The sequence below is a fragment of the Salmo salar genome, chromosome ssa02, assembly GCF_905237065.1.
Source record: "Salmo salar chromosome ssa02, Ssal_v3.1, whole genome shotgun sequence".
NCBI classification, from domain to species: domain Eukaryota; kingdom Metazoa; phylum Chordata; class Actinopteri; order Salmoniformes; family Salmonidae; genus Salmo; species Salmo salar.
Window position 1 is genome coordinate 57294280 of NC_059443.1, and position 27471 is coordinate 57321750.

The window sequence follows — 27471 nt, forward strand, 5'->3', positions numbered from 1 at the left end:
ATAAAATAGTGAACTTCACCTCTGCTTTCCTATCCCAGGTGAGAAGCCCAATGTGTGCCAGGTGTGTGGCAAAGCCTTCAGCCAGAGCTCCAACTCATCACTTGCAGCTATCAGCACAGTGGCAACCAACCCTACCACTGACCCCGCTGCCTCTTCGGCTTCCAACGCAAACAGGAGAACCACCGCACATACTTTCAGTCTACGACCCTGCTACCAGCTGATCTGAGATCAGTTTTAATAAGCAAGCGAACAACAGCAAATAGATAGCAACTCAGAGGCTCTCACATGGTTGCTAATGTTTGCATTCCCAGGCTAATCATTGTTTTATTATTTTAGGTGATCAAACTCCCTTGATTGTCAGTGATTTACCTGTAAGGGTGTAGTTAAAGATATGGCCCTTTGAGATATAATACGTTTTAGTGCTTGACAAATATATTTCTCTTGTGACACCCATGTAGCTTCTCTGGAACTGAGTCATCCTCTTCAGTTCTCTAGAAAATAAACATTTAGCTGGAATGGATTGGGCTGAGAACTCCCCACCCTCCCTCTCTGTCAGCGTTACCCTATAAAAGCAGAGCCATCTCTCCACTCTGCACTAGAACACCTGATTACTACAACCTTCAAGCGCGCCATCGCATCGAGGAAGAACACACAGACACAGGTAAATACATCATTTAAAATACATGCTTTAGGTTTAGGTTTAAAATCACTATTGGCCTCATGGTAATGACCCCAGGCTTAATTGCTACAGAGAGATGTGTGGGGACAAGATCATCCTTATGGTGACATACATGGGTGCCTGACTTTGTCTGAAATTGAATTTTAAAAATCCTGCAATTCTACACTGTTTCTTCACAGGACGAATCCATATTTATGAACAGAACACAACTATTTGTTCTTAGGTTCTGACACAATAAATAAAATTGAACTCCAGTACTTAAATGGAAAAAATATATATTTTATTTTTAGAACACAAGGACATAAAACAATATGTGCGAATTTATCTAGGCATATATGCCAACAGTTTACAAAAACAATGCCTAATTTATTATAACCATTACACATAACAAATCCTAATTGCTAAATTGACCCATATATATTCAGTCAATAAAAAGTGCCATTTGAAACCATAATCTTAACAGGTTATATTATGTCATGGAACCAGGGGCGAAAATCTGATATCCACTTTGGAGGGGACAATTACATTAAATTTTCTCAAGAGCAATTCCTGAGGGGGACACCAAAAGTAGTGCTGTAACACATAGCCTACATTGTAATATGGTAAATGTATATTGAGGAACCAAAGAAATAAGGTGTTTGCCGTACTCCTAACTACCGGTACCCAAAACTACACAACTAATCACAACAGCAATACCATAGGGCTTCTATCATCTTCTATCATTCTATTTGGGCTTCGATCTACAAGGTAGCTAGCAAATGTGAAACGGATTAAAATGACAAGAGTTGACAGCTGTATGAGTTCACCATTTACACAACATATGCTGCAACCTTTTGTAATTTTAATAGTTTGTTTCAAATTGGCTGGCTTCCAACAATAGCTGAATTTGCAAAGCTAGCGAGCACCAATTCAGTTTCAGTGGTGTTTGCTATAATCTTTGCTACCCGGGTTAAATAAAGGTGAAATAAAATAAATAAATAAAAGTTCCCTTGCGACAATTTAGCTTTTGCAACGAGACCATTAAATATATTTAAGACAATGGTAGAAGAGAGTGTAGTTCTGTTCAGTTTGGACTTGAGTTTATCGCTAACCTTATCACAGGGACTTTGAAGCACTAACTTACATCATCTGCATGCTGATTCCATCTTTGACGACGCCACATAAATGGAATAGGTACTAGCTAGCTTAATAGTTAATATTTGCGCGCTAGCTCTGCATATTCAGCTAGTGTGTGTGTGCGCGATTGACTGGATGAACCTCACGGCAGTTACGTGCAAACTAAGGAACTGGCAGTGGATCACACCATTGTGAGGCAAAGAGCGGGGAGGTCACAATCTTTTGAAACTTAAAAACGCGCTATTAAGTGTCTATAATCAGCACAATTGCTTTCATTGCGTATTGTTAATATTATTTAAATTACATAGTTATGTTTCAGTGATATTGGGGGGGACAAATCATATCTTTCCCAGGGTGGGGGGGTCGTGTCCCCCCCGTCACCCCCGGGATTTCCGCCCCTGCATGGAACACAATCTTCAAAAGGCAGTAACCTCAGCAGGCGTGTAACTGTAAAAGCCTAGGGCTGTACACCTTAATTAGCACCTTAATTGGGGAGAACGGGCTGGTGATAACGACTGAAGCGGAATCAGTGGAATGGTATCAAATACATCAAATACATGATTTCCAGGTATTTGATGGCATTTGTGCCGTTCCCGCCACTTTTATGAGCGTGTCCCCTCAGCAAGATATACAGAAATGGGGGATACTGTCAGTCTTGTATCAATATGATACCAAATATTATGATCTCAGTATCTAGAGCATCCTCCACTGCAATGGTATAGCCTTGTTTTGTTAATTTGATCATTTGTTAGATTTGTCTTATTTTTGGATACTACGTTTCTTAGTAAAATGTCTACAAATATATGTTTTAGTGTAATGATGTTATTGCCTATGTTAGGTTGCTTTTCAACACTGAGTGGAAGACCCATGTATGCATTTATAAGTTATATTCTTCATGAATTAATGGGTAGCCTATTAATTTAAATGATCAAAAATGGCTGTAAATATCAGAGTGGGCATTTCAATTATGAACGACGTGACACACCAGGATTTTATAGTCCTTTGTTCCTTACACAGTTCAGATATATCAAGTTAAAAAATCATAATGTAATATAATAGAATAGAATATTTTTCCAAATGAAAAAAGTTGGCAGTGAGAGGACGTGTGTCTCCTTTTCAGGGTTACAACCCAAAATCTGTCTTCTTTTCAATATACAGGCGTGCGATTTAGTGTAATCTGCCTGTTCATTGGAATTTTCTAAATGGACAATTCCCATTGAAAACGGCATGGTGATGAATTACGGCCACAACATCTGGTGTTGAAAACAACAAGTAGACTGGGCTTAATGATTCTGATTAAAATATGTCCTTTATCAAACTAATGTTTTTGCAAATTGTTTTTAAATGTTTCCAGTTTATTCTTTTTTTTTATCACTTTGATATAATGGAGTATTTTGTGTAGATCAGTCAAAATCCATATTAAATCAGATGTTCCTGTTTGTAACACAAAAAAAATGGGAAATAGGCAGAGGGGTGTGAATACTTATATAGGCACTGTAATGAAACTGAACCTCAAGAGACTGTTGAAGCCACCAGTTATCATAGTCCCACAACTACTGACTGGTTCTCAACCTAGTTTTATTTTATTGTAAAACAAATGTGTTGTTAGTTTTAATAATTTAATTGTGCCTTATTTCAGATATTGTTACAGTTGTTGAATTTACATGCATATCTCTTTTTATGTTGACGTAATACAAGATAGCTGGAAGGGAGGAGTTGTTACATGTGATATAATGTGATATAGAATTTATCCTAGACACTACTTTGTTGTTACTGTGGAACCTAGAGCATTGATACTAATTGAGTACTGCGCCTACTAATGAATGTTCTGTGCTTGAACTTGAGTTTGATTGATAAACTAAAGTTAACATTACCTCCGTTTCAAGTAGAATTATTACTGTTTGTGTAGTAGTAAGAACACAACACCTAATGCCAATAAAATGACAAAACAGTAACAGAGAATAATGTACAATATGGCGAACTTAGCAAACTAGGCATTTGTGGTAAGTACATGGGGGGCCGCCATCTTCATGCACCTTCACCATTCTCAAATAAATTCTGAATTGACACCAACCCTTGTCTTATTTAAAGACTTACAATTAGCATAAGGACCAAGACATCGCAAAAGACATGCAGTGCCACTTAGTGCAATGGTGACTAATAATGATAAATTCCACAGATACACTTTGCTTATCGAGATCTGTGCTTTATGCAGATAGTTTGGATGAGGAATATTCTTTAATTTATTCAGTGGTGTAAAGTTCTTAAGGAAAAATACTTTAAAGTACTACTTATGACATTTTGGGAGGTATCTGTACCTTACTATTTATATTTTTTGACAACTTTCACTTCACTACATTTCTAATGAAAATAATGCACTTTTTACTTCATGAATTGTCCCTGACACCCAAAAGTACTTGCTACATTTTGAATGCTTAGCAGGACAGGAAAATTGTCAAATTCATACACTTGTCAAGAGAACATCCTACTGCCTCTGATCTGGCGGACTCACTAAACACACATTCTTTGTTTGTAAATGTTGTGTTTGAGTGTGCCCCTGGCTATCTGTAAAATAACAAATTGGTACCATCTGGTTTGCTTAATATGAGGAATTTGGAATGAATTACACTTTTACTTTTGATAAATAAGTATATTTTAGCAATTACATTTACTTTTGATACTTAAGTATATTTAAAACCAAATACTTTTAGACTTTTACTCAAGTAGTATTTTACTGGATTAATTTTAGTCATTTTCTATTAAGGTATCTTTACTTTTACTCAAGAATGACAATTGGGTAATTTTTCCACCACTGAATTGAATCAACTTAACCCTTAATTACCCTCTTTCTCTCCCCCTCTCTTTCTCTCCTTTCTCTATCGTTGCAGCAATGGATTGTGCTTCAACTGTCGTCACTTCACATACCAACAGCAAAAACGACTGCAATAAAAAAAAATGTGTTGCCCCATGTCCTACTGAATCAGGCAAAAACATATCAGGTCAAAACATATCAGGCCAAAACATATCAGGCCAAAACATATCAGGCCAAAACATATCAGGCAGTGTGGGCGGAAGTATTTCCATTGGCAACCAGGACAATACCATCACTCATACCGGTATGTAACCCTATCCAGCGGGAGGGAATCTACATATGAATGAATTTATACATCAATTCATATTTTATTGTTTTGTGGCCATCCAACATGGGAATATAACACACATTGATATTAGACATTTCAAAGCATAAAGCAATTACATGTCCATACACATACACATTTCACAGCTCAGTTCCAGAACCAGCATAAAAAAATGGTTTATTGTTGCTCATAGCAGTGTTCTATGCAAACTCCTAATACTGACAACCACATTTATTTCAGCACTGTCAATGACTCTCTCTCGTTCTCTTAGCTTAACAAACAACTCCCAGAAAAACTGTCGCACCCAGCATCACCATAGCCAACATAACAGGTGGCAAAGTGGGTCTCTACTACAAGGCAGAGAAGATGGCTCTCTGTGACCTCAGCGAGGGAAGTCAACTCAGGAAGGGCCACTCCATTCTCATCCTGGAAAACACCTTTAAGAAGACCCCTCTTCCTCCTCTATGTCACTGGCTTCCAAGTAGAAAGTGACAATACACACAGATTAAACTACATACAAATTATTGATTAAAAATAAAGAGAGAATAAATCTCAGATAAGTGAAAAAGTGCTACAAGATATACTTTGATTGTATGTTCAAATTCAGCAATGTAATCAATGTAGGTTTTTGACAAAAAAATAAATGGTACCAAACTGAGAAAATGTTAGTATGTGTTCTGTAAGATGTTATCATGAGTGTGTGTGTGTGTGTGATAACATTACATCACTGGGGTTGCCACCAGATATCCTACATACTGATACTAATTTTAACAAAGGTCAACAACACAATATTGTAATCAAAGTTTTATTTCTAAGGTTGAAGTCATGTTATTGCAAGACACTTACAGGGAGCACAAATATATATAGCAGAGACAAAGTCTGCACATTTCCTCATTACATTGGATTTGAAAATCATTTGAACTATAATGTTAGATAAATGCAGTGTTTCCCAACTAAAGGTTTGATGATTAGTTGAATCAAGTGTGTTAGTGCTAAGGAAAAAACTAAAATACAACTACTTTCACGCCACATGGCTCTGTCCACCCACCTTACAATTCTGGAAAGAAACCATACACAAACTGCCCACCCTTTTGGGTCACAGCCTTCCACTCTCCCATCCTTCTGCCTTCTTGGAGATCATCAGTCCATTTTTATTGCCTTAAAATATCACCAAGAAAACAATATTACTCAGCTAGACAAACAGAAACCAAGTGTGTTTGTCAATGGATTAACCTCCTCACAGACCACATCACAATGGGAAAAATACAGCATCCACCAAAGACTAAATTCAAACCTTCAACGATAACTGGACCCCATTCCTCTACTCCTTGCAGCTTCCGCTGAGCTGATCCCACCCCAGTATTTCCTCTACCACCCAAGTTGCTATTAGCATTTATTTGTATACATTATATATATTTATATATTTGTATACATTATATTATTATGGATCAGCAGTTGAAAGTTACAATGTTTGATAGTTGAAAGATGTTGTACAGTCAGGTCCATAATTATTGGTACTCTTGAAAAAGGTTAGTAAAAAATACTGAGCTATATTGAATGCAATTTTTTGGGGAAAATTGTATTCTTTTAAACTACCTGTTTTGAATACTCCAGCACACTCCCCTTGCGAGGTTAATTACACTGAGCCTTTAAAGAGAGAACACGTTGGGAGGAATTTTAGACCATTTCTCCAAATATAATCTTTCCAGATCCTTTATATCCTTTATCTACTCTTATGGACTGCCCTCTTCAATGAAAACCACAGGTTTTTAGGGGCTCAAGTCCAGGAACTGAGATGGCCATTGCAAAAAGTTGATTTTGTGTTCAATTCACCATTTCTTTGTAGATTTTGATTAGTGCTTGGGGTTACTGTCTTGCTGGAAGATCCACTTGCTGCCAAGTGTCAGCCTCCTGGCAGTGACAACCAGGTTTTTGGCTAAAATGTCCTGGTACTTGGTAAATTGCATGATGCCGTTGACCTTAACTGGGCCCCCTGGACCATAGGAAGCAAAATAGCCCCATAACATCAAAAATACACCCCTATTTTTTACCGAATGTATGAGCTACTTTTTCTGCATATGCTTCTGTTTTTCAACGTCAAACCCGTCACTGGTGTGCGAGGCCAAAGAGCGCTATTTTCATGTCGTCTGACCATAGCACTGGTTCCAATCCAAGTGTCAATGCCGTTTTATCAAACTCCAGGCAGTGCTATGATCGGATGACAGAAGGCTATGGCCTTGTTATTCACAGAATAATTCCCGGGTTCTCATGTCTTATTACTTAAGTATTTGCATTATTTATTTTATACAGTCTTTTTGTTTTCATCTTTATGAAGGGTGCCAATAATTATGGTCCTGACTGCATATACTGTAAATGTATTTGTATTGAACAGCGACAGAGCAACGTATTGAACATAGATCTCCAAGTCCAATGGCAAACTCGTTTCCTTCCCACTGCTTCAACTGGCAAGGGTTGTTTCATGTCCCCACGCTTCACTCTACCAAGTCTCTCACGTATACACACCTCTCCAATAGCCTCAGAGACACCATCCCACTCTGACACCAATGTAGCAAACAACAATGTAACATCCCTTGTGGGTCTTAAATCCAAGTTTTCCAGCCAGTAAGCAAACCCCTGCACCAATAGGGTTAACCAACTAAGGGAATATTCTAACAAGCCTATACAAGCAAGGGTATTTAACATAAATTACATTGCTACATATTTTTATTGTCCTACGACATGGGTGATGGAAATGTCTAGTCATTTGAGGAAGTGGACAAGAACACCACTGGAGAGGACTACTCCAATGATATTGTTGCCAGGGCTAAATGGAACAGCAAGGCTGAAGGTAAATTCACCAGAACACTACAATTAAATGTGTACACAACCGTTGTATGGTCTCTTTCACCAGGTCACAAACAGTTGTTTTGTTAACATGACAATACGTATTTTGTGCTAAATGTGAAATATAAAACGTTTTTTAATAACATTTCTATTCTTGTGTCTGGACATCATTACTGTATTCAATAGGCTACTACAAATATACAGTTGATGTCAGAAGTTTACATTCACCTTAGCAAAATACGTTTAAACTCAGTTTTTCACAATTCAAATCAAATAAAACATACAAATGGTTAGCAGATGTTAATGCGAGTGTAGCGAAATGCTTGTGCTTCTAGTTCCAACTGTGCAGTAATATCTGACAAGTAATCTTACAATGTCACAACAACTACAAGTGTAAAGGAATGATGAAGAATATGTACATATAAATATATGGATGAGTAATGGCCGAACGGCATAGGCAAGATGCAGTAGATTGTATAGTATATACATATGAGATGAGTAATGTAGGGTATGTAAACATTATATAAAGTGGCATTGTTTAAGTGACTAGTGATACATTTATTACATGCAATTATTAATTATTAAAGTGGCTTGAGATTGAGTCTGTATGTTGGCAGCAGCCACTCAATGTTTGTGATGGCTGTTTACAGTCTGATGGCCTTGAGATAGAAGCTGTTTTTCAGTCTCTCAGTCCCAGCTTTGATGCACCTGTACTGACCTCGCCTTCTGGATGATAGCAAGGTGAACAGGCAGTGGCTGAGACAGTTGTTGTCCTTGATTGTGGGCGGAGCAGTTGCCGTACCAGGCGGTGATACAGCCCGACAGGATGCTCTCGATTGTGCATCTGTAAAAGTTGTGTTTTTGGTGACAAGCCAAATTTCTTCAGCCTGCTGAGGTTGAACAGGCGCTGTTGCTGTTGCGCCTTCTTCACCACGCTGTCTGTGTGGGTGGACCATTTCACTTTGTTCGTGATGTGTACGCCGAGGAACTTGTATGCCGAGGAACTTGTATATGCCGAGAATACTAGATTGGCGCCGACAGTGATGGACGCCTCGCTTCGCGTTCTTAGGAAACTATGCAACATTGCAACATTCTTAGGAAACTATACCAACATTACGACCAGGAATACGACTTTCACGAAACGGATCCTCTGTTTGGACCACCACCCAGGACAAGGATCGTAAGTTCATCAAAGATGTGGTACCCACGGTGACTATGAAAACCTTCCCCAACCAGAAACTGTGGATTGATGGCAGCATTCATGCAAAGCTGAAAGCGCGAACCACTGCTTTCAATCATGGCAAGGCGACCGGAAACATGACCCAGTACAAACAGTGTAGCTATTCCTTCTGCAAGGCAATCAAACAAGCTAAGCGTCATAATGCTGCCACCCCCATGCACCAACATGATGGTGTTCTTCGGCTTGCAAGCCTCCCCCATTTTCCTCCAAACATAACGATGGTCATTATGGCCAAACAGTTCTATTTTTGTTTCATCAGATCAGAGGACATTTCTCCAAAAAGTACGATCTTTGTCCCCATGAGCAGTGTCAAACCGTAGTTAGACTTTTATATGGAAGTTTTGGAGCAGTGGCTTCTGCCTCGTTGAGCGGCCTTTCAGGTTATGTCGATATAGGACTCGTTTTACTGTGGATATACATACTTTTGTACCTGTTTCCTCCAGCATCTTCACAAGGTCCTTTGCTGTTGTTCTGGGACTGATTTTCACATCAATGTACGTTCATCTCTAGGAGACAGAACGCGTCTCCTTCCTGAACGGTATGATGGCTGCGTGGTTCCATGGTGTTTATACTTGCATACTATTGTTTGTACAGATGAACATGGTACCTTCAGGCATTTGGAAATTGCTCCCAAGGATGAACCATACTTGTGGAGGTCTACAATTTTTCTTTCTGAGGTCTTGGCTGATTTCTTTGGATTTTCCCATGATGTCAAGCAGAGGCACTGAGTTTGAAGGTAGGCCTTGAAATACATCCACAGGTACACCTCCAATTGACTCAAATTATGTCAATTAGCCTATCAGAAGCTTCTGAAGCCATGACATTATTTTCCATGCTGTTTAAAGGCACAGTCAACTTAGTGTATGTAAACTTCTGACCCACTGGAATTGTGATACACTGAATTATAAGTGAAATAATCTGTCTGTAAACAATTGTTGGCAAAATTACTTGTGTCATGCACAAAGTAGATGTCCTAACCGACTTGCCAGAACTATAGTTTGTTAACAAGAATTTTGCGGAGTGGATGAAAAACGAGTTTTAATGACTCCAACCTAAGTGTATGTAAACTTCCGACTTCAACTGTAAACTAAATTTGATCACGTTCACATTTTCTCCTGACACACAAATGGACTACAAATACATAACGTTACCAATTAGTTTACCCTGACCAGATGGACAGGGCGCATAGGATGTAACTATATGCAGCTGCTCTTATTAGTAGCCTAGACTTAAAAATAGTCTAGTTTTCATCCCATAGAGCATGTCAGATTTACAATTTCTAACTGTAAATAATTTTCAGAGAATAATAGACAGAGAAATAGGCATTCTTACCATATTTCTCCATTTCAAACCAGAGTGTCTTGTTTGCAACACTGTTTGCAAATAATTACATCTTAGACATCCTTGTGAATCTAAGCATGACACTTTCAAAAGTTACCTTTCCACCCAGACAGATGCTCTACCGACGCAAAAAAATGTAAGCTTCAGCTGCTGGCTACTTATCTATTGTGTAAGCCAACAACAGAAGTGCTTCCCTTAAAGCTGCCTGGGTTTAAACAAACATCTTCTCTTTTCAGAAAGAGAAAAGCTCAATCAATAGGGACAGAATAGCAAAGTCATTTTTTATCTCCTCGAATATTATAGGCTGCAGCTCAGCTTCAGAATGTCATAGAGAGTAATCAATATCCTCATATGCTTCAAAGTCACGTCTTTCGCGGGCATTGTAGAGCTTGTTTCTACCATAAGTCAACACCGAGTTAAGCATTGTTACAGAACGCATGATATAATTTGGATATGTTTCATGTATGTATTTCAAAACATAAAACAAACAATAGATATCCTTTTTGCCTTTTCCTCACTCAATTCGATCCCTGGTTTTAACCAAACACACCAAGCCCTTCCCAGACACTGAGGTATTTAATCAGTGCATACGACAGTATTGGAGTATTTGGCTACACCGACATCTATGGATAGCATAATTGTGTCTGTCAAACAGATAGGCTCCAATTTTACATATGTAAATCTATGATTATGCCCATAGAAAATGTTGGTGCACGCGTGCACATATAGGAGGTCCCAGGCAGAAGGGAATTTTACCCCATGCATCGGAGAGTTACAATGTTCCTATCACTATGCAGCCAGCTGCCTAAAGTAGGAGTTTCTTACTAATAATATGACACCTGTTATCACACATGGCACGACCCCACAATTGTTACAATAAAATAACACTTTTATATAACATATTTAACAAATATTGTAATATTCCTGTAGAACTGTAAAAAAGAGAGATCATTTTAGCTTTAGAAGCAATTGCTTTCATAAATGCATGGCGGGCTTTGTTTCGCTGGAGCAGTGTAGAATAAGCTTTATGTCAATGATCCAGCCTTAACGAATTGTTTATTTACATAATGAATTTGATTGACCAACATCTGTTTCAACATTTATTTATTTAGTCTCTGCCTAAAGTGGCCTCATTCCTCTTCTTTGGTGCTGCATTGCAGTCAGCAACGTTTTCTCTCGGTAGCTGTCCAGAAATGAAATCATCAGAGAGACAGAGCTAGAGGGGAGAAAGAGAGTGAGAGAGCGAGATTGTATTTTTATTTATTTAAATAGACTACTAAAGTAAATAGGTGATATATAATTTAGTAATCTTACAAATTAATGCGAGTGTATGATCAACGCTTACCTTTTATTCAGACAAGTTGACATGCCTGGCCTTCCTGGCAGCAAAAGCATACACTTTTTTAAAGTTATCTTTGCAAATTTCAGTAGCTACCTAGCTACCATCGTAAGTGTACAGTTTTCTCCGCTAGAATGGTAGAATGGCTTATGCTGCCGAAAATGTTGTGGCCATTTTGTTGAAGAACCCCTTGGGGTACACGGAAAAGGTGGAAATTGACTTCCACTATGTTTGGTAGCTATGGTGATGTGTGTGTTTATATGGGATTATCCAATTGTGAAACATTAATAAAAACGAATCTGCCAATTAAATGATTGCATTGTTTTTTATGTTTATGTGTGACAGACACGATTAGTGAATAAGGCAGCCTAACCTAGCCTGTTAACGTTAGCTAGCTGTACTACTAGTGGATATCATTTTCACTAAAAGTAAGCTATAGAGATTTGAAACAATTTGCCAGCATGTCTAAAAGACAAAAACTATCAGGAAGCGAGTATCCAAAAAAATGAATGAGAAAAGAGGCACAATCTCTAAACCAAATAAATTCGCTGCTGAAATGTATCAGCGTGCAGCAATGTCCATCAGCCGGTGTGGAGAATGACAAGCCTCCGAGGACAGGCCATAACTTCGCCGAGAACAACGAGCCCCTGTTCGCTGATTCTAGCAGCGAAGAGGGCAACCCGGAGGAGTCCGAGCCTTGCACTTCCATCGATGATGACAGCTCTCTGGCTGGAAAAGAACAGGTGGTTGCACCAGGCCATGCCACAGCGGCGAAGACCCTACTATCTTTTTATTTTTTTATTTGACCTTTATTTAACTAGGCAAGTCAGTCAAAAACAAATTCTTATTTTCAATGACGGCCTAGGAACAGTGGATTAACTGCCTTGTTCAAGGGCAGAACGACAGATTTTTACCTTTAAAAGACCCGTCCCCGATGACAGTGGGGGTGCTGCTGCTAAATCCGACTCCCAGACAAAAAACATAAAAAGATCCCGGTGAGTGGCCAAAATATGTGAATGGATCTTTATGGGATATGTTGTTAGTGCAGCCTGGGCCAAATCAGGATAAGGAGGGGAATTTCCCAAGAGATGAGGGGCAACAAAAGCTTTTGTTGGCCCACTACAATAGGAGGATGGCAAACGGGAGAGAATGGAGAGACCATGGCTTGTCTATTCCAATCACAACAATTCAGCATTCTGTTTTTGTTGTAAACTTTTTCACACGAGTACAAATCTGCGCTGGTCAGGGATGGAATCAGAGACTGGAAGAATCTGTGCCACCTCCTCAGCTCGCATGACAAGTCGCATGACCACCTAGATAATTCCCAGAGGTGGAAGGAGCTGGAGATCAGGCTGGTGTCCAAGCAAACTATCAATGCCCAACCCCAGCAGGCTATTGACGGAGAGACTCTCCACTGGCAGCAGGTGCTGCAGAGGCTCATAGCCCTGATATGCGTAATGGCCACCCAGAACATTGCGTTACGTGGGACCACGGACAGGCTGAACGAGCCAAATAATGGGAACTTGTGGAAATGCTGGGTATTTTTGATGGAATCACGAAGAAGCAAGTATGGAGCGTGCACTCCAAAGAAACACATGTGCACTACCTCGGTAAAAGAATCAAGAACTAAATAATTGACATGTTGGCACAAGAAATCGAGCAGACAGTGTGCAGTGCGCTAAAAGCAGCCAAATATTTTTCTATAATTTTGGACTACTGTTAAAGGAATTCCTGCTTGAGAGTAATGATTAAATAATTCTACCCTGAATTTAGGGATATGGTCTATATAGCCTGTAGAATGAGTAACTAAAGGGTTAAGCATAAATCTCATGAGATTGACTAGGATAAGAGAGGAATTGGTGTCTGTGGGTTTAAGTAAACATCAACTGTTAAACTGTGGTTGACCTGACCTAGCTTGAACCCTCCAGGTTTCCCTAATCTCAGAGTACTAAAAATGTCGGCAGGACCAGGATTTACGGTTTTGAGAGTTCTGGGGAAGAGGACAATTAACTCTTGATGTTAGTATGTAATGTGTGTGCGTAAATGAGGAGCCTGGTATATAATGTTCTGTAAAATGGACGGAAGAACGTTCTCTGAATAAACTGTACAGACCTTTTGCAGAAAGCTGAGTCCTTGCCTAATTATTCTTAACCCAGTGTTTTACAAACATTGGGGATTAGTCAAGGCTTATTGATTGTTCATTTTTATATTTGGCATTCGGAAATTCCAATAACAACTGCACACCAGACAAGAGCAAAACAGAGCAGATGACCACGGTGGTGCATTTTGTTTCAACCGAGGATGATGGGTCAGTGCGCACGAGAGAGCACTTCCTGGAGTTTAGTGAACTGCTTGACGCAACGGGGGCGGGCATGACCGAGTTGCTCATCTCAAAACTACAGAAACATGGCATCGCCATCATGGACATGAGAGGGCAGGAGTATGACAACGGGGCGAATATGCAGGGGAGGCACAGCAGAGTTCAGTAGAGTGTGCAGGATATCAATCCGAGGGCCTTTTTTGTGCCGTGCAGCGCACACTGGCTGAAACTGGTTCCCTCTGATGCAGCATTGTGTTGCTTGGAGGCGACTGAGTTTTTTAACACCATCCAAGAGATTTATACATTTTTATCCGGATCTACGCACCGCTGGGACGTAAAAGATGGACTCACAGTGAAACCCCTCAGCGCCACGAGATGGGAGAGCCGGGTGGAGGCTGTGAAACCCGTGTGTTACCAACTCGGGGAGATATATAATTCCCTGTTGTCGATCGCCAACGACACCAAGCTCACAGGCAGCTGTGGTGCTAAAACAAGGTTGGAGGAAAACAGCATTGCCGCCAAGATGAACAACTTTGGCTTTATGTGCGCAGTGGCCGTTTGGTATGACATCTTGTTCGAGGTGAACATCACCAGTAAGAGTTTGCAGGCGGTGAGATTTAACGTTTCAATAGCAGTGGCTCAATTGAACTCAACCAGGGTATTCATCCAAGATAACCACTACGATGCAGATTTTGCTTGCGCATTAGCAAGCGCAAAAGAGTTGGCAGAGGAGATGGGTGTTGAGCCCTGTTTCCCAGTGCAGCCCACAGTCTGTCCCAGGAAGAAAGAGAGTCTGGCTATGAGGGAGAAGATGAGCTTGTGACTGACCCTCAGCAGAAATTCAAAGTACATTTCTTTAATCAGATTCTTGATTCTGTTATCCAGTCCATCAACAAGCACTTTACGCAGCTTGAAGAGAACATCGACGCAAAATATCTATGTAAGGAGCTCAAAGTCTTGAGCAGGAGACTGGACAGTGAGGCAAAACCACTCGATGCACTGGAATACATATCCAGACACCAAATGGCCTCCTTGTATCCCGATGCCCTTGTTGCCCTGAGAGTTCTTCTCGCACTCCCGGTGACAGTGGCAAGTGGACAGTTCTCCAAGCTCAAACTCATCACAAACTACGTGTGCTCTACTATGAGTCAAGAGAGACTCAATGGACTCACCACCTTATCAATGAGCATAAGTTGTCTTGTATTTCAAGGCCTACCTTCAAACTCAGTGCCTCTTTGCTTGACATCATTAGAAAATCAAAAGAAATCAGCCAAAACCTCAGAAAGAAAAATTGTAGACCTCCACAAGTCTGGTTCATCCTTGGGAGCAATTTCCAAACGCCTGAAGGTACCACGTTCATCTGTACAAACAATAGTACGCAAGTATAAACCCCATGGAACCACGCAGCCGTCATACCGTTCAGGAAGGAGAAGCGTTCTGTCTCCTAGAGATGAATGTACTTTGGTGCGAAAAGTGCAAATCAATCTCAGAACAACAGCAAAGGACCTTGTGAAGATGCTGGAGGAAACGGGTACAAAATTATCTATATCCACAGTAAAACGAGTCCTATATCGACTTAACCTGAAAGGCGGCTCAGCAAGGAAGACGCCACTGCTTCAAAACCGCCATATAAAATCCAGACTACGGTTTGCCACTGCACATGGGGACAAAGATTGTACTTTTGGAGAAATGTCCTCTGGTCTGATGAAACAAAAATAGAACTGTTTGGCCATAATGACCATCGTTATGTTTGGAGGAAAAAGGGGGAGGCTTGCAAGCCGAAAAACACCATCCCAGATGTGAAGCATGGCTGTGGCAGCATCATGTTGTGCGGTGCTTTGCTGCAGGAGGGACTGGTGCACTTCACAATATAGATGGCATCATGAGGCAGGAAAATTATGTGGATATATTGAAGCAACATCTCAAGACATCAGTCAGGAAGTTAAAGCTTGGTGGCAAATGATCTTCCAAATGGACAATGACCCCAAACATACTTCCAAAGTTGTGGCAAAATGGCTTAAGGACAACAAAGTCAAGAAAGTCACAAAGCCCTGACCTCACTCTTATAGAAGATTTGTGGGCAGAACTGAAATGTGTGTGCGAGCAAGTGGCCGACAAACCTGACTTAGTTACACCAGCTCTGTCAGGATGAATGAGCCAAAATTCACCAAACTTATTGTGGGAAGCTTGTGGAAGGCTACCCAAAAGGTTTGACCCAAGTTAAACAATTTAAAGGCAATGCTACCAAATACGAATTGAGTGTATGTAAACTTCTGACCCACAGGGAATGTGATGAAATAAATAGTTCTCTCTACTATTATTCTGACATTTCACATTCTTAAAATAAAGTCCTAACTGACCGAAGACAGGGAATTTTTGCTCAGATTAAATGTCAGGAATTGTGTACATGAAACTTTCCACCTTCTCCACTACTGTCCCGTCAATGTGGATAGGGGGGTGCTCCCTCTGCTGTTTCCTGAAGTCCACGATCATCTCCTTTGTTTTGTTGATGTTGAGTGTGAGGTTATTTTCCTGACATCACACTCCAAGGGCCCTCACCTCCTCCCTGTAGGCCGTCTTGTCATTGTTGGTAATCAAGCCTACCACTCTAGTGTCGTCTGCAAACTTGATGATTGAGTTGGAGGCGTGCATGGCCACGCAGTCATGGGTGAACAGGGAGTACAGGAGAGGGCTGAGAACACACCCTTGTGGGGCCCCATTGTTGAGGATCAGCGGGGTGGAGATGGTGTTTCCTACACTCACCACCTGGGGGCAGCCCGTCAGAAAATCCAGGACCCAGTTGCACAGGGCGGGGTCGAGACCCAGGGTCTCGAGCTTAATGACGAGTTTGGAGGGTACTATGGTGTAAAATGCTGAGCTGTAATCGATGAACAGCATTCTTACATAGGTATTCCTCTTGTCCAGATGGGTTAGGGCAGTGTGCAGTTGGACAGTGATTGCGTCGCCTGTGGACCTATTGGGGCGGTAAGCAAATTGGAGTGTGTCTAGGCTGTCAGGGAGGATGGAGGTGATATGATCCTTGACTAGTATCTCAAAGAACTTCATGATGATGACGGAAGTGAGTGCTACGGGGCGATAGTCGTTTAGCTCAGTTTCCTTAGCTTTCTTGGGAACAGGAACAATGGTGGCCCTCTTGAAGCATGTGGGAACAGCAGACTGGGATAAGGATTTAGTTTGTCTGGGAGCAAGACATCGGTGTCAGTGATGGGGCTGGTTTTCTTTTTGTAGTCCGTGAATGACTGTAGACCCTGCCACATACGTCTCATGTCTGAGCCATTGAATTGCGACTCTACTTTGTCTTTATACTGACGCTTAGCTTGTTTGATTGCCTTGCGGAAGGAATAGCTAAACTGTTTGTATTGGGTCATGTTTCCGGTCGCCTTGCCATGATTAAAAGCAGTGGTTCGCGCTTTTAGATTTGCATGAATGCTGCCATCAATCCACAGTTTCTGGTTGGGGAAGGTTTTAATCGTCACCGTTGGTACCACATCTTCGATGAACTTGCTGATAAACTCGCTCACCGAATCAGCAGCGTATACATCAATGTTGTTGTCCGATGCTATCCGGAACATATCCCAGTCCACGTGATCGAAGCATTCTTGAATCAGATTGGTCGGACCAGCGTTGAACAGACCTGAGCATGGGCATTTCCTATTTTAGTTTCTGTCTATAGGCTGGGAGCAACAAAATGGAGTCATGGTCAGATTTGCCGAAAGGAGGGCAAGGGAGGGATTTGTACGCGTTGGGGAAATTAGAGTAGCAATGATCCAGAGTTTTTCCAGCCCAGGTCGCGCATTCGTTATGCTGATAAAATTTAGGGAGCCTTGTTTTCAGATTAGCCTTGTTAAAATCCCCAGCTACAATAAATGCACCCTCAGGATATGTCGTTTCCAGTTTACATAGAGTCCAATGAAGTTCTTTCAGGGCCGTCGAGGTTCTCTGCTTGGGGGGGGATAAACACGGCTGTGAATATAATCGAAGAGAATTCTCTTACATTTTACATTTTAGTTAATTTAGCAGACGCTCTTATCCAGAGCGACTTACAGTAGTGAATGCATACATTTCATACCTTTTTTTCCCCGTACTGGTAGATAATGCAGTCGGCATTTGATCGTAAGGAATTCCAGGTCAGGTGAACAACAGGACTTTAGTTCCTGTATGTTGTTATGATCACCCCACGACTCGTTAATCATAAGGCATACACTCCCGCCCTTCTTCTTACCAGAGAGATGTTTGTTTCTGTCGGAGCGATGCGTGAAGAAATCGGATGGCTGTACCAACTCTGATTACGTATCCCGAGTGAGCCATGTTTCCGTGAAACAAAGAATGTTACAATCTCTGATGTCTCTCTGGAAGTCAAGCCTTGCTCAAATTTTGTCTACCTTGTTGTCAAGAGACTGGACATTGGCGAGTAGTGTACTCATGAGCGGTGAGCAATGTGCCCGTCTACGGAGCCTGACCAGAAGACCGCTCCGTCTGCCCCTTCTGTGGTGCCGTTGTTTTTGGTCGCCTTCTGGGATCTGATCCATTGTCCTGGTTGGTGGACCAAACAGAGGATCCGCTTCGGGAAAGTCGTATTCCTGGTCGTAATTTTGGTATAGTTTCCTAAGAATGTTGCAATGTTGCATAGTTTCCTAAGAACGCTCTAGTATTCTTGGTGTACACAAGTTCGTCGGCGTACACATCACGACCAAAGTGAAATGGTCCACCCACACAGACAACGTGGTGAAGAAGGCGCAACAGCAACAGCGCCTCTTCGACCTCAGGAGGCTGAAGAAATTTGTCTTGTCACCAAAAACACACAAACTTTTACAGATGCACAATCAAGAGCATCCTGTCGGGCTGAATCACCGCCTGGTACGGCAACTGCTCCACACACAATCAAGGACAACAACTACCTGAGCCACTGCCTGTTCACCTCGCTATCATTCAGAAGGTGAGGTCAGTACAGGTGCATCAAAGCTGGGACTGAGAGACTGAAAAACAGCTTCTATCTCAAGGCCATCAGACTGTTAAACAGCCATCACTAACATTGAGTGGCTGCTGCAACATACAGACTCAATCTCAAGCCACTTTAATAATTAATAATTGCATGTAATAAATGTATCACAGGTCACTTAAACAATGCCACTTCATATAATGTTTACATACCCTACATTACTCATTTCATATGTATATACTGTACTCTATACCATCTACTGCATCTTGCTTATGCCGTTCGGCCATTACTCATCCATATAGTTATATGTACATATTCTTCATCATCCTTTACACTTGTGTGTATAAGGTAGTTGTTGTGACATTGTTAGATTACTTGTTAGATATTACTGCACAGTCGGAACTAGAAGCACAAGCATTTCGCTACACTCGCATTAACATCTGCTAACCATTTGTATGTGAACAATAAAATGTTATTTGATTTGAATTGTGAAAAACTGAGTTTAAATGTATTTGGCTAAGTTGTATGTAAACTTCACTTCAACTGTATATTTGTAGTAGCCTATTGAATACAGTAATGATATCCAGACACAAGAATAGAAATGTTATTAAAAAACATTTGTGGAAGGACCACCAGAGGGCAGGCTGGGCTCACGGATAGTAGCCCAACAAGGCATGTGAGACAAGGTAACCAGAGGCAATTAAGCACAGCTGACGGTACTAATGAGATATTCTCTTTCCCCTACAAGAGAGAGGATGGAACCAGCAAGAAGGGGGGAAGATAAACTATCTCTGGAGAATGGCTACGGAGAGAGAGGTGCTATCCAAGAAGATCCATTAAGACAGTGACGAATATGTGATTGTTGTTATAGTTTGAAGATAATTGTAATGTGATCCTGTGTCATCTAAAGAAGATGTATGTTGTTCCTTTGGAGATTCTCATTGACTGTGTTGGAGTGTTTGTATTGTCAGAAATCCCTCAATAGAGAACTGTGTTGAATCAAGAAAACCTACTCTGGACTCGTTTATTCCACCTTTCCACTTTAGAGTGACACCAAATGACTTGGTCCGCTCACACGTTTTATATTTCACATATAGCACAAAATACGTATTGTCATGTTAACAAAACAACTGTTTGTGACCTGGTGAAAGAGACCATACAACGGTTGTGTACACATTTAATTGTAGTGTTCTGGTTAATTTACCTTCAGGCTTGCTGTTCCATTTAGCCCTGGCAACAATATCATTGGAGTAGTCCTCTCCAGTGGTGTTCTTGTCCACTTCCTCAAATGACTAGACATTTCCATCCCCCATGTCGTAGGACAATAAAAATATGTAGCAATGTAATTTATGTTAAATACCCTTGCTTGTATAGGCTTGTTAGAATCTTCCCTTAGTTGGTTAACCCTATTGGTGCAGGGGTTTGCTTACTGGCTGGAAAACTTGGATTTAAGACCCACAAGGGATGTTACATTGTTGTTCGCTACATTGGTGTCAGAATGGGATGGTGTCTCTGAGGCTATTGGAGAGGTGTGTATACGTGAGAGACTTGGTAGAGTGAAGCGTGGGGACATGAAACAACCCTTGCCAGTTGAAGCAGTGGGAAGGAAACGAGTTTGCCATTGGACTTGGAGATCTATGTTCAATACGTTGCTCTGTCGCTGTTCAATACAAATACATTTACAGTATATGCAGTCAGGACCATAATTATTGGCACCCTTCATCAAGATGAAAACAAAAAGACTGCATAAAATAAATAATGCAAATACTTAAGTAATAAGACATGAGAACCCGGGAATTATTCTGTGAATAACAAGGCCATAGCCTTCTGTCATCCGATCATAGCACTGCCTGGAGTTTGATAAAACGGCATTGACACTTGGATTGGAACCGGTGCTATGGTCAGACGACATGAAAATAGCGCTCTTTGGCCTCGCACACCAGTGACGGGTTTGACGTTGAAAAACAGAAACATATGCAGAAAAGTAGCTCATACATTCGGTAAAAAATAGGGGTGTATTTTTGATGTTATGGGGCTATTTTGCTTCCTATGGTCCAGGGGGCCCAGTTAAGGTCAACGGCATCATGCAATTTACCAAGTACCCGGATATTTTAGCCAAAAACCTGGTTGTCACTGCCAGGAGGCTGACACTTGGCAGCAAGTGGATCTTCCAGCGAGACAGTAACCCAAAGCACTAATCAAAATCCACAAATAAATGGTGAATTGACCACAAAATCAACATTTTGCAATGGCTATCTCAGTTTCTGGACTTGAGCCCCTAAAAACCTGTGGTTTTAATTGAAGAGGGCAGTCCATAAGAGAAGATAAAGGATATAAAGGATCTGGAAAGATTATATTTGGAGAAATGGTCTAAAATTCCTCCCAACGTGTTCTCTCTTTAAAGGCTCAGTGTAATTAACCTCGCAAGGGGAGTGTGCTGGAGTATTCAAAACAGGTAGTTTAAAAGAATACAATTTCCCCCAAAGAATTGCATTCAATATAGCTCAGTATTTTTTGCTAACCTTTTTCAAGAGTACCAATAATTATGGACCTGACTGTACAACATCTATCAACTATCAAACGTTGTACCTTTCAACTGCTGCTCCATATAATGTATACAAATAAATAGTAATAGCAACTTGGGTGGTAGAGGAAACACTAGGGTGGGATCAGCTCAGCGGTAGCTGCAAGGAGTAGAGGAGTGGGGTCCAGTGTTCGTTGAAGGTTTGAATTTAGTCTTTGGTGGATGCTATAATTTTCCCATTGTGATGTGGTCTGTGAGGAGGTTAATCCATTGACAAACATACTTAGTTTCTGTTTTTCTAGCTGAGTAATATTGTTTTCTTGGTGATATTTTAAGGCAATAAAAATGGACTGATGATCTCCAAGAAGGCAGAAGGATGGGAAGAGTGGAATGCTGTGACGCAAAATGGTGGACAGTTTGTGTATGGTTTCTTTCCAGAATTGTAGGGTGGGTGGACAGAGCCATGTGGCGTGAAAGTAGTTGTATTTTAGTTTTTTCCTTAGCACTAACACACTTGATTCAACTAATCATCAAACCTTTAGTTGGGAAACACTGCATTTATCTAACATTCTAGTTCAATTGATTTTCAAATCCAATGTAATGAGGAAATGTGCAGACTTTGTCTCTGCTATATATATTTGTGCTCCCTGTAAGTGTCTTGCAATAACATGACTTCAACCTTAGAAATAAAACTTTGATTACAATATTGTGTTGTTGACCTTTGTTAAAATTAGTATCAGTATGTAGGATATCTGGTGGCAACCCCAGTGATGTAATGTTATCACACACACACACACACTCATGATAACATCTTACAGAACACATACTAACATTTTCTCAGTTTGGTACCATTTATTTTTTTGTCAAAAACCTACATTGATTACATTGCTGAATTTGAACATACAATCAAAGTATATCTTGTAGCACTTTTTCACTTATCTGAGATTTATTCTCTCTTTATTTTTAATCAATAATTTGTATGTAGTTTAATCTGTGTGTATTGTCACTTTCTACTTGGAAGCCAGTGACATAGAGGAGGAAGAGGGGTCTTCTTAAAGGTGTTTTCCAGGATGAGAATGGAGTGGCCCTTCCTGAGTTGACTTCCCTCGCTGAGGTCACAGAGAGCCATCTTCTCTGCCTTGTAGTAGAGACCCACTTTGCCACCTGTTATGTTGGCTATGGTGATGCTGGGTGCGACAGTTTTTCTGGGAGTTGTTTGTTAAGCTAAGAGAACGAGAGAGAGTCATTGACAGTGCTGAAATAAATGTGGTTGTCAGTATTAGGAGTTTGCATAGAACCCTGCTATGAGCAACAATAAACCATTTTTTATGCTGGTTCTGGAACTGAGCTGTGAAATGTGTATGTGTATGGACATGTAATTGCTTTATGCTTTGAAATGTCTAATATCAATGTGTGTTATATTCCCATGTTGGATGGCCACAAAACAATAAAATATGAATTGATGTATTTATTCATTCATATGAAGATTCCCTCCCGCTGGATAGGGTTACATACCGGAATGAGTGATGGTATTGTCCTGGTTGCCAATGGAAATACTTCCGCCCACACTGCCTGATATGTTTTGGCCTGATATGTTTTGGCCTGATATGTTTTGACCTGATATGTTTTTGCCTGATTCAGTAGGACATGGGGCAACAATTTTTTTTTTATTGCAGTCGTTTTTGCTGTTGGTATGTGAAGTGACGACAGTTGAAGCACAATCCATTGCTGCAACGATAGAGAAAGGAGAGAAAGAGAGGGGGAGATAAAGAGGGTAATTAAGGGTTAAGTTGATTCAATTCAGTGGTGGAAAAATTACCCAATTGTCATTCTTGAGTAAAAGTAAAGATACCTTAATAGAAAATGACTAAAATTAATCCAGTAAAATACTACTTGAGTAAAAGTCTAAAAGTATTTGGTTTTAAATATACTTAATTATCAAAAGTAAATGTAATTGCTAAAATATACTTATTTATCAAAAGTAAAAGTGTAATTCATTCCAAATTCCTCATATTAAGCAAACCAGATGGTACCAATTTGTTATTTTACAGATAGCCAGGGGCACACTCAAACACTCAGACAACATTTACAAACAAAGAATGTGTGTTTAGTGAGTCCGCCAGATCAGAGGCAGTACGATGTTCTCTTGACAAGTGTATGAATTTTAAAATTTTCCTGTCCTGCTAAGCATTCAAAATGTAGCAAGTACTTTTGGGTGTCAGGGACAATTCATGAAGTAAAAAGTGCATTATTTTCATTAGAAATGTAGTGAAGTGAAAGTTGTCACAAAATATAAATAGTAAGGTACAGATACCTCCCAAAATGTCATAAGTAGTACTTTAAAGTATTTTTCCTTAAGAACTTTACACCACTGAATAAATTAAAGAATATTCCTCATCCAAACTATCTGCATAAAGCACAGATCTCGATAAGCAAAGTGTATCTGTGGAATTTATCATTATTAGTCACAATTGCACTAAGTGGCATTGCATGTCTTTTGCGATGTCTTGGTCCTTATGCTAATTGTAAGTCTTTAAATGATTCAAGGGTTGGTGTCAATTCAGAATTTATTTGAGAATGGTGAAGGTGCATGAAGATGGCGGCCCCCCATGTACTTACCACAAATGCCTAGTTTGCTAAGTTCGCCATATTGTACATTATTCTCTGTTACTGTTTTGTCATTTTATTGGCATTAGGTGTTGTGTTCTTACTACTACACAAACAGTAATAATTCTACTTGAAACGGAGGTAATGTTAACTTTAGTTTATCAATCAAACTCAAGTTCAAGCACAGAACATTCATTAGTAGGCGCAGTACTCAATTAGTATCAATGCTCTAGGTTCCACAGTAACAACAAAGTAGTGTCTAGGATAAATTCTATATCACATTATATCACATGTAACAACTCCTCCCTTCCAGCTATCTTGTATTCCGTCAACATAAAAAGAGATATGCATGTAAATTCAACAACTGTAACAATATCTGAAATAAGGCACAATTCAATTATTAAAACTAACAACACATTTGTTTTACAATAAAATAAAACTAGGTTGAGAACCAGTCAGTAGTTGTGGGACTCTGACAACTGGTGGCTTCAACAGTCTCTTGAGGTTCAGTTTCATTACAGTGCCTATATAAGTATTCACACCCCTTTGACTATTTCCCATTTTTTTTTGTGTTACAAACAGGAACATCTGATTTAATATGGATTTTGACTAATCTACACAAAATACTCCATTATATCAAAGTGATAAAAAAAAGAATAAACTGGAAACATTTAAAAACAATTTGCAAAAACATTAGTTTGATAAAGGACATATTTTAATCAGAATCATTAAGCCCAGTCTACTTGTTGTTTTCAACACCAGATGTTGTGGCCATAATTCATCACCATGCAGTTTTCAATGGGAATTGTCCATTTAGAAAATTCCAATGAACAGGCAGATTACACAAAATCGCACGCCTGTATATTGAAAAGAAGACAGATTTTGGGTTGTAACCCTGAAAAGGAGACGCATGTCCTCTCACTGCCAACTTTTTTCATTTGGAAAAATATTCTATTCTATTATATTACATTATGATTTTTTAACTTGATATATCTGAACTGTGTAAGGAACAAAGGACTATAAAATCCTGGTGTGTCACGTCGTTCATAATTGAAATGCCCACTCTGATATTTACAGCCATTTTTGATCACTTAAATTAATAGGCTACCCATTAATTCATGAAGAATATAACTTATAAATGCATACATGGCTCTTCGACTTAGTGTTGAAAAGCAACCTAACATAGGCAATAACATCATTAAACTAAAACATATATTTGAAGACATTTTATGAAGAAACGTAGTATCCAAAAATAAGACAAATCTAACAAATGATCAAATTAACAAAACAAGGCTATGCCATTGCAGTGGAGGATGCTCTAGATACTGAGATCATAATATTTGGTATCATATTGATACAAGACTGACAGTATCCCCCATTTCTGTATATCTTGCTGAGGGGACACGCTTATAAAAGTGGCGGGAACGGCACAAATGCCATCAAATACCTGGAAATCATGTATTTGATATATTTGATACCATTCCACTGATTCCGCTTCAGTCGTTATCACCAGCCCGTTCTCCCCAATTAAGGTGCTAATTAAGGTGTACAGCCCTAGGCTTTTACAGTTACACGCCTGCTGAGGTTACTGCCTTTTGAAGATTGTGTTCCATGACATAATATAACCTGTTAAGATTATGGTTTCAAATGGCACTTTTTATTGACTGAATATATATGGGTCAATTTAGCAATTAGGATTTGTTATGTGTAATGGTTATAATAAATTAGGCATTGTTTTTGTGAACTGTTGGCATATATGCCTAGATAAATTCGCACATATTGTTTTATGTCCTTGTGTTCTAAAAATAAAATATATATTTTTTCCATTTAAGTACTGGAGTTCAATTTTATTTATTGTGTCAGAACCTAAGAACAAATAGTTGTGTTCTGTTCATAAATATGGATTCGTCCTGTGAAGAAACAGTGTAGAATTGCAGGATTTTTAAAATTCAATTTCAGACAAAGTCAGGCACCCATGTATGTCACCATAAGGATGATCTTGTCCCCACACATCTCTCTGTAGCAATTAAGCCTGGGGTCATTACCATGAGGCCAATAGTGATTTTAAACCTAAACCTAAAGCATGTATTTTAAATGATGTATTTACCTGTGTCTGTGTGTTCTTCCTCGATGCGATGGCGCGCTTGAAGGTTGTAGTAATCAGGTGTTCTAGTGCAGAGCGGAGAGATGGCTCTGCTTTTATAGGGTAACGCTGACAGAGAGGGAGGGTGGGGAGTTCTCAGCCCAATCCATTCCAGCTAAATGTTTATTTTCTAGAGAACTGAAGAGGATGACTCAGTTCCGGAGAAGCTACATGGGTGTCACAAGAGAAATATATTTGTCAAGCACTAAAACGTATTATATCTCAAAGGGCCATATCTTTAACTACACCCTTACAGGTAAATCACTGACAATCAAGGGAGTTTGATCACCTAAAATAATAAAACAATGATTAGCCTGGGAATGCAAACATTAGCAACCATGTGAGAGCCTCTGAGTTGCTATCTATTTGCTGTTGTTCGCTTGCTTATTAAAACTGATCTCAGATCAGCTGGTAGCAGGGTCGTAGACTGAAAGTATGTGCAGTGGTTCTCCTGTTTGCGTTGGAAGCCGAAGAGGCAGCGGGGTCAGTGGTAGGGTTGGTTGCCACTGTGCTGATAGCTGCAAGTGATGAGTTGGAGCTCTGGCTGAAGGCTTTGCCACACACCTGGCACACATTGGGCTTCTCACCTGGGATAGGAAAGCAGAGGTGAAGTTCACTATTTTATAAGTTAAAGGGGCAGTGCGGTTGTTAGGGTGTTAAATATCCATATTGACGATGGCGGTGTTTTCCACATGTATGTACAATAAGCCCAATATCTGTCTCTCATATCGCTTTAGTCCACTAGGGACCATTCATTGCATTGTGTTAGTAACCAATAACCAACTATTTGTGTGTTTATGTAATTCTGTGTGATTATTTAGTTAGTTAGTAAATAAATAATTAAGCCAATTTGTGTATCGCTGGTTCATCATTTATGCTTGGGTTCGTGCAGATATCTAAGGATTTTGCGACATTCAGATTGAGACTGATAGAAGGTAAACAATTAATTAATGACTGAAATGTAAGAGATATTTATATCTTTAATAGTTCATTCGGAAAACGGTAACTCGTTAAAAAAAATCTTCCGTGGTGCCCTGAGATTGCAAATGAGTTAATTGTTACAGGATTAATTTAATCATCGTAATATTTAAACATAGTTAATCGATTTGATAAAACAATCGTCATCACATTAATGATAGCCAAGACACGACATGATGTTAGCAAGTCATTGATTTCTAAAGCTACATACACACTATATATACAAAACTATGTGGACACTCC

The 27471-nt window shown here is 39.9% G+C and overlaps 2 long non-coding RNA genes across 4 annotated transcripts; one reads left to right on the top strand and one right to left on the bottom strand.

Annotated features, from left to right (window-relative positions):
• Window positions 1-479: 479 nt before the first annotated feature.
• Window positions 480-22439, top strand: LOC106588483 (uncharacterized). Of its 2 annotated transcripts, XR_006761721.1 has the most exons (4): window positions 480-661; window positions 4684-4911; window positions 5204-5556; window positions 22425-22439. It is a non-coding gene; the product is annotated as an uncharacterized lncRNA (long non-coding RNA). The 2 variants fall into 2 exon arrangements; XR_001324659.2 differs by lacking the exon at window positions 22425-22439 and having other exon boundaries at window positions 5204-5590.
• Window positions 5442-26333, bottom strand: LOC106588495 (uncharacterized). Of its 2 annotated transcripts, XR_006761724.1 has the most exons (4): window positions 26215-26333; window positions 23016-23228; window positions 22372-22724; window positions 5442-5503 (listed from the first exon to the last, which is right to left on the bottom strand). It is a non-coding gene; the product is annotated as an uncharacterized lncRNA (long non-coding RNA). The 2 variants fall into 2 exon arrangements; XR_001324660.2 differs by lacking the exon at window positions 5442-5503 and having other exon boundaries at window positions 22338-22724.
• Between the last annotated feature and the right edge of the window lie 1138 nt (window positions 26334-27471).